This window comes from Pygoscelis adeliae, unplaced genomic scaffold, assembly GCF_000699105.1.
Source record: "Pygoscelis adeliae isolate BGI_AS28 unplaced genomic scaffold, ASM69910v1 Scaffold63, whole genome shotgun sequence".
NCBI classification, from domain to species: Eukaryota; Metazoa; Chordata; class Aves; order Sphenisciformes; family Spheniscidae; genus Pygoscelis; species Pygoscelis adeliae.
In genome coordinates this window covers 1,108,887-1,117,262 of record NW_008824414.1, presented here as the reverse complement: position 1 = coordinate 1,117,262, position 8,376 = coordinate 1,108,887, and the positions used below count along the sequence as shown (strand labels likewise).

Genomic DNA, 8,376 nt, shown 5'->3' with positions numbered 1-8,376 from the left:
CCTATTGCAGCAGCACTTTGCTTTCTAGATGATTGTGACGGCACTGGAAAAAGTATTGGGGCTTTAACTCAAGGGCAAAGACATCCAAAACAGTATCATCCCGAACCAGCCGCAGCACCTCATTCCACAGAGGGATCTTTTCCCTGCAAAATGCTTCCCCATGCCACAGCAGTTTAGAGCCCAAAGTCTGAAAAAAGTAAACCAGCAATAATTTTAATTTGCAGTAGAAGGTCAGGCTGAGCTGCAGCTGCTCTGGATACTCCTCAGACTGTGCTCAGCTGCACTTGCAGCAAAGCTGGGGCATGCAGCCAAAACACTAACCCCTTGTCTCACCATCAGTAACCTCCACTCGTGAGTCAGAGCCCTTCCACTGCAGATCACGCTTTCTGCCACAAACATGAGCGGTCAGGGAAGGACATTGTACCTTCCTGCTTCGTGTAGCTCCCTTACGTAGCAGCATGAGAAAGCAAGAGCCAAGTACTATACAGATACACAACAGTTACACTGGCAATACACATTGCTATTAACAGAACAACTTATAAGAAAAATATTGCTTCTCTGCCCTTCCATTTCAACTGCATATTCGGCTCCAAAAAGTTACTTTTGGGAAACCCCATGCTGCAGGAACCAGATTTTAGATAAGAGTGCTTATAGAAAACTATTTAGTGATTTCTGCTACTGTTACAAACAGTGGGATTTGGGGCAGGGAAACCCTAAGTGTTGCTTTGAGGAGAGGGGAGAGAGGCTCTGAGAAGCTCCAGCAGCTGAACATCTAAGTGATATTTGACAGACCAACAGCTTTATGTTCAGCCTCCCTATAAAAAGAGATTTTTAACTTTGCAATAATTAAAACTAAAAAAAAAACAGAAAAAAAACCCAGTGTGAATTACAGCAACTACTGTGAATAAAAACGTGAAATGATAAATGGCAGAGAAATACAGGTGCTACACTCAAAACCATGCTGATTTGAAACTGCTCACTGCTTTTCATTTGTATTTCGCATTTGCGGGACATATTTTCTGTAATTCCCATTTGTAGAATATCCATTACCTGTCTATTAATGAAGCCATCCAGTAAGGACCCATATAGGCTCATACCTTATGTTATACCTCTCCAAGTCAAATTCAGCATTGCTCTACCAGCATGCTTCTCCACCAAGCCAGCATCCTACTGCTTGGACCTTCATGGCAACATAAATTCCTAAAACTCTATCCTCCAACACATAAAAAAATCCCTGCTTCCATCCCAATGGAATCAAGCAGTAGAAGAGAAAGCCAGACTTCAAGAATACTAAGGGTAAGGACACAAACTGAGCAGAGATGTTCCTCGTTTCCCTCACAGTGGACAGAAATATCCCCATTTGTGTAACTACAGCCTTAGTCAACAGGGTGACAAATCCGTACATAGATACATGTCACACGCAGACGTCAGTGACAGAGCAACGTAATCAAAGTACAGCCTTCATCTATTTTTAAACCCTAGTTAAAGTATTTTTCTTTAAAAACAAACAAACAAAATCATTAAAACTCATCTTTTAAAAAAAATCCCTTAAAAGAATTCTATATAGCAGTAAAACAGAGCTGAAGTATTTATTTCCTTCTGGTACTGCAGACATAAAAGCTAAGCTATACCCAACCCCGAAACTAGCTGTTCCATCCAATGTGTCACTGCACTAGAAAGCATAAGATAAGGATTTGGGAAAGCATACACATCAGATTGGCACTAGCATTTGTATTGGAAATTTACCCAGACAGGTTAAAAATAACACTGTGAATGTTCGCAGCCATGCTGAAGGTCGCTTTCAGCAGAGCTGCTGTTTTTATAGTAAGAGCTCCTGGCGACATGTGACTCACCATTGCTAGTATTTTTGTCTCCAGAAAACACGCCACACAATCAGGTTCCCTTGGCTGAGAATTAAGGTCACAGAGGCTGGTCACAACCAATACCACAGTGCCACAGCAGAGAAATCAAGCCCAACACCTACTTGACCGACTTGTTTTCCTTCTTGAAACTAATCCTCCACTGACTTACATTGAAAAGAGTCATCTCTGTCTATCAGCACACTCTGGCCAACATTCCCGTTACGCATTTCCATGGTTTTAAGCCCCATTAATGCAGGGTCCAGTTTCAATAACATGAGAGTCAGCATGGCGCGAGAAGTGTTTACACGGACCAAGCCACAGAGGTTCCCAATCTTCTGGCCTTGCAGAGCACCAGCATAGAGAGAAGAGCACCATTACCTTCAGAAAGGTGCCTTTGTAAATGAGCTGGCTGAACGTCCACAATAACTAACCTGAGGGGATGTTCTCCATGGTGACCCTGGGGACTCAGGCTGGGCTCCACGGTCTCCGTTTAGAAAGGAAGTGATTCCAACCGGGAATGCCTGATGCTGCCTTCAGCTCTGGCTTCACTGCCGTCTCAAGGACTTCACAGGTGCAAGAGGCCTTGCTGCTTTCTTGCAGTTGTAAAGTTTTCTATAAATGCTTCATGTGAGAGGAAAGAAAGTGTCTTCAGTAGTTAAATCTTCAATTTAGGGGAATGGACTCTATCCTGAAGCTTCATCCTTACTGGAGGCAACAGCAGGAGACAACTGGCCAAAGGACAGAAGAGAAAAGGCAGGCCATACAAAGTTACAATACAATCCACAATGCAAATTAGTATTTCAAGGTTGAATCCAAATACTCAGATCAGAATCAACTTACAAGAGGAAACAACCAAATACCTTTTAACAGCCAAGTCCCTGTTCCCATCAGAACTTTTTCAGAGGATTTTGCATGTCTTTTTGAAGAGCATACGAGGAACACAGTTTATTTTTCGCATCTTCATCCCATCCAGCCTCCTTTCCTTAATGTTTGCCACCTTCTGTACAAGCCATGCTCAGTACAGGCTTGAGCACGTATTTCTATAGGGTAATTGGAACCAAAGTGAAACACACCAAGTCCTGAAGTCCCCTCTGTCCTTCTCTCTAGCAGTCCAGGTACAGCGCTCGTTATCAAGGCTTATCACCACTTCACATGGTAGCGGTCTCATTTTCAAAAGATTGTTTGCCCACCCTCCAGCAACTTGCAGAGTGCTAGATGCAAAAGCCTCGTGCCCTGAGATGAAGCCCATCTTGCTACTGGTTTTCCAGGAATGGAAGAATCCCCTATTTTATTTCGTAAGGGTGGCTTGTTCACAAATATTAACAACTTCTTTACATGTGAGCTTACATCCTTCGTCACTGGAACTTGCCAAAGTCGTTACTTGGTGTTAGTAGACTGAGCAGTAACCACGTATAATGAACCCAAGTCCTCTTTCCAGGTTGTCCTTGAAAGGAGAGGTAGTGCGGATTGGATGCTATTTGTAATGGCTAGCAGCAAGTGTTCACATTGATCTTTCATCCTCATTCTTTGCTGGTTTTTAAAGGAAGAAACTTGCTGTTTAAAAGGAGCAAGAATCTTTAATTCATTGCCAGCACTTCCTTCAGCTGGAACATACAACTGATTTAAGAGTTTCTTGAAGTTAGCTGTACTTAACAGATAAATGAAGATACCAGCTTCATGAAAGATTTCTGACTTATTATTCCTCACAGAGACACAGAAAGTGAAGGCCTGTTTAGCATCGAAAGTACACTATGCAGCAGCCACCCAGCAAAAAACTGTTGGTGCAGAACAGAAAGATTTTTATTCAGTGGAACATAAAGTTTTATCCATAACATACTCGCAGCGGTCAGTGAAACAGCACACCGAGGGGAGCCGTAAACCAGCGGTGCCAAACTCAGCCCGCAGGATGCAGCTGGGATGCCTGACATGGCTCCCAGCGCCTTTCCGCTCCCACGGAAAAATTGCATCTCCAGCCCCCATGACCTCCTCCACGCACAAACTCCACCACCAAGATACTGCTGGCTTCTGAGCTTAAACCAGACAGGGTGATACAGAAGGGAAAAAAATAAGCCTTCAGCAACAAAAAAACAAGGAGGTTAAAAAACAAGAGAGAAGGAAAGAGGAAAATTAAAATCAGCTACCACTCAGAGTGATCATATATGTGGCTCGACTTGTGAAGATGCGTATGAAGATAGATGTTTATCGATTTCTCTCTCAACCAAGGGGTTACCTTATTTAATGGAAGACAGCAGAGATAAACCTCTTGGATGAACTAGCAGTGGAAGAATCCATTTCCCCAACAGAAAGGATCAATGATTATCCATTTTCCCCTTTTATCCTCCTAGTCACACAGCAAATTTGAGAAAACGAGCTAACCGCAGCTCCCATCTGCTTTCCTCCCAGATGCTTCTTCAGCTAAAGAATCCACGGCAGTCTGCACCAAACCTGTCTTGATAGGATTTTCTTACAAAACTTAATCAAGCATGATAAGTAAAGCAGCTTCACTTTGAATGCTAAATTTACTGCAAGTCTGCAGCTTGACCGTATAAACCCATAGAGCCGGACATGCAGAGGTGGTCTCCCGGGACTAAACAGTTTTGTCCAGCTCATTTTAAATTGGAAATACGCTAGCTCCCAGATCTGGAGTAGCACACAGACCTTAATTACATGAAAGAACACAAGTACTAAATAACAAAGTCTTTAAGCAAGAACCATGCTGAGAGCTCTGAAGTCCCCCGCAGCACTTTCCCAACCCTCCAGCAAATAAAACTCCAGTTTTGGGGGGGGGGGGGAAGAGGAGGGCAGGGGGGAGGAATACAAAGTACATTTACTGTAATACTCCCAGATGAAAAATTGTAATTGCTTTGCCTTGACATCTGGTTTCTATTTCGCTTCCATTATATTAGATTACATAACAAACAGATGATGCACTAGAGCTACAGAGTTCTTCTGCAAGTCTTGTGTGGATTTGGTGTTTACATTCTTGCTCATAAAAATTTAAGCTATGCCACACACACAGGCATGTTTGAAGCAGACAAAGGCATCAAAGACAAATGAGCAGTTTTCAAAGGAAAAAGTGATTTGGGGAGGGGTGTTTAAATCCATATAGAAAATATTTCATTGCACAATCCAGTTCAGAAATTGAATCTGCACATAACAGCACTTGCAGCTGTACAGACAAAGTTTATATGAGCAAGCCACAGGGAACAGGGAACACAAGTTTACACCCGGGTGAAACAGGTGAGCGAGTGCCAAATTTAATGATGCAAATACAAATTCCACTCTGCCCTGTCAAGGTACTGTTATCTAATGAAATGCAACTCCACATCGCTCATGTCCCCCCCCCATCTTCTAATTTGGGTCTGTAAAATGATTCCCCTGCCCCGCCCCTGACAATGGTGCTTTTAAGTCACTTCTGCTGTCATGGTGATTCAGTCTTAAGAGCATATGGCAAATGTGTAACTTTCAAAATCAGACATCTACTTTGCTGACCTTGTCCCTACACACACATTATAAACTTTCTTCTGAGTCAACAGCACATCCTTCCTTCACAGCAATTCAGGAAGTCATGCAGTTGTTATAAAGCTGATTCAGCTGAATACAAGTGATCTTCACACGCCGGTGAGGTTTCAGTCTTGTCTTCACTGCGCAAAACCTGTAGTGTGCTTTATCAGAACAGATTACAGATTTCTTTCCAGAATGTGCCTGCACATGCTTCCTTTCTCAGCACTGCAAGATGCAATGGAACAGTTCCATCTGAGTATACTGCATTTCAGAAACAGGCCATAAGAATGCAGTTGTGAAGTTACGGTAACGTACAATACCATCTCTGAAGCTCCTAAACCATGTGCTCAAACATGCAATTTTATCCCCCGACCCCATAGTTGTCAGTTCGAATGGATACTCCCTCCCCAAAACATAACACAGGAGTGAACACCCCAACAGCTGCAAAATTATGCAGCTTGTGATGGTCTGTCCTCTGCTTCTGTCTATAGGATGCTCAAGCTTTATCTGGAACAATTCTGAATCATTTACAAATCCCATATTCACAGAAAAATCACATCCACAAAGCGTTCTCCACGGTTAGAACACACAGCAAGTGATCCCAAACTGCAAGTTACCCGCAGGCTTCCCGCTGCACCTTTAAGTTGTCGGTGTGGCCTTCTTTACCTGCACTTTTGTATACATTCATGTCCTGCAAAGCACAGGTAGAACATTTGGGCCAGCAAAAGCATCCAGGTTCTCAGCCATTATAATGGCAACAATTATAAACTCATCTAATATAATATATTACGTTACTCTATACTCATCTTGGGTTCTCCATTTTGTTTCTTAGCAGTCCTAAACATCTCCTACTGCTCACTATCAGGCAGGACACTGGACTAGATATGCCTTCAGCATGCTCAAGCACAACACACTATAATTGGATTATAGCTTCAGTAAAGACCAATTCCAATAGGGACTTTCCCATTTTGGCCCACAGCAACCTTATCACCACAAGTTGTTTTTGAAAGAATCAAACATGGGACCCACTCTGCACGAGAAGAATCAAAGAGGTAGAGTAACAATCTCTACAATTTGAGGGTGTAAATTTTGTCCTGTAAGGGGACCAACAGGTCTTATATAGACAAAAGGAAGCCTAACGCACAGCATGGGTTGCATAAATTCAGACACATGCTCCTATCATGCAGCTTTTAACTGTGTATCATGCACAACCACTTATAAGAACTAATTATCATTTTTCTCTGCACAAGCCCACTCACAGGAAATTTTGCAGGATGCGTATCCCTGTGATACCTAAAGATTTCAGTGAATCACATTGCAAGCAACTCCTCTTTCATACACCCTACTAAAAGGGGTTCAAGCAAATGCAGCGACTGACTCCTTCACGCACTTATCTACTGTCAGGTTTGCAGGCATCTAATACCGCTTTTAGTAGAATTGGAACAAATCTCATTTTTAATCATTAGAACTGACAAGAACTTTCTAAGAAGAAAAGATCTTCTGTACTCTGTCTCTACCAAAACAGCTTGATATCTACAGGCCCTAAGAGCTGACAGGTAGCCCAGACATCTGAACCAAACCAACAAGAGCAGGTACAAGATGCCCGTGCTTTGTTTGGGAAATGCCTGCCAAGACTCCCTGTGGATGGGACCTCTCCGAGTAGGAAGTTAGTGACATTTAAGTTGGAGCCAAATATGAAAATAATAAAAGCATTGACGGATATCACCTTACCAAAAAGACAGTGTTAGGTGTATGCAACTTCTTACCATGAGGTACTTTTTCCCTCTGAACGTTTCCCCACTGGACTAAGTTCTCAGCAAGCCCAGGAAAAAGTTTTCTTTAGGGAAAGGGGGGGGGGGGGGGGGAAGCAATGCCACCTCCCATTACAAAACACCAAACACTAAAATATTTAAGGTCTCCTAAGGAGGTTCCATGAAAACAAAGCACAGATGCATCAGCCCAGAGGAAAACAGCAAGCAGCAAGGAGCAGAGGCAGAGCTGCTCTAGCCAACAGCCCCAGTGCTGTTCAGAGGAGACTGCAAGGGACGGCAGTTCCTTACTCCAGCACATAGCCTATACCTACCCCAAGCTACCCCCACTTTGCTCTTGTTCTTGAAGCATCAAAATTGATGTACTTATTCTTCTGTTTCACCTTCAAAAAGATCTTTAGATGTCCATCTATTAAAGCACATCAGGGTCACATTACATGCCTAAAACAATATAACTGCAAGAGCTTTCTTACAAATCTCAGAAATCCTAGCAGTTGGGTGTATTACTCAAAGGTAGCCTGTTTTTTTCGTAGTTAGGCAAGGCAAAATTTGTAATCGGGGTAAAAATCTGTTATTGTACTAGGAAAAAGTTAACAACCAGTTCCCAATACCCTGTGTCAGCAAGGAAAGCTGCATTTACACCAGCCACCAATTTGACTGCAAAACCCGCAATAGATCCAGCTTTCCTTTCTGTGAAACATTCACGCTAAAGACAGAAACACACAATGCACTCCTGGGGAAAGCCGTCACATTGGCAAGAGGGCAACTACCCGCTAGCCAAAAGGAGAAACAGCTTCACATTTTGGCGTGGATAAACTAACGCCTAATTTGACTCATTTCAGTTATCCTCCAGCTGAACTCTTGCTTGCACTACCTTAACTCACTCCCAGTAAGAGATCATGCCTATATCATCTCCTAGCCCATGCTGATGAGATGTTTATAGCTGGCATAGAAGTTCAAAGTGGTGGATTGTTCTTTGAATACCTCCTCCTGCTGATGAGGGGGGGAAAGAGGCAGCAAAGGGGTCCTCTCAAAAAAATCAGCACACGGCCCTAGTCATAACAAGTCCTCGAGCACAGCAAGAGCAGAGCAGTGAACTCCACAGGGAGGATGAAGGATGCAGAGCGAGTCTTAATTTTATGCTTCCCGACGTTTTTATTTAGAGCAGCATGCGACAGTGTGAGAAAAGGGGCTACTTTCTCAGAGGCCAAGATGAAAGAGCTGTTTCTTCAGCACCAAAA

General features: G+C 43.0%; 1 protein-coding gene across 1 annotated transcript in view; it reads right to left on the bottom strand.

Moving 5' to 3' along the window:
• Positions 1-8,376, bottom strand: part of HDAC4 (histone deacetylase 4) — a 235,465-nt gene that overhangs the window by 207,347 nt on the left and 19,742 nt on the right. The gene's annotated exons all lie outside the window — the stretch shown is intronic.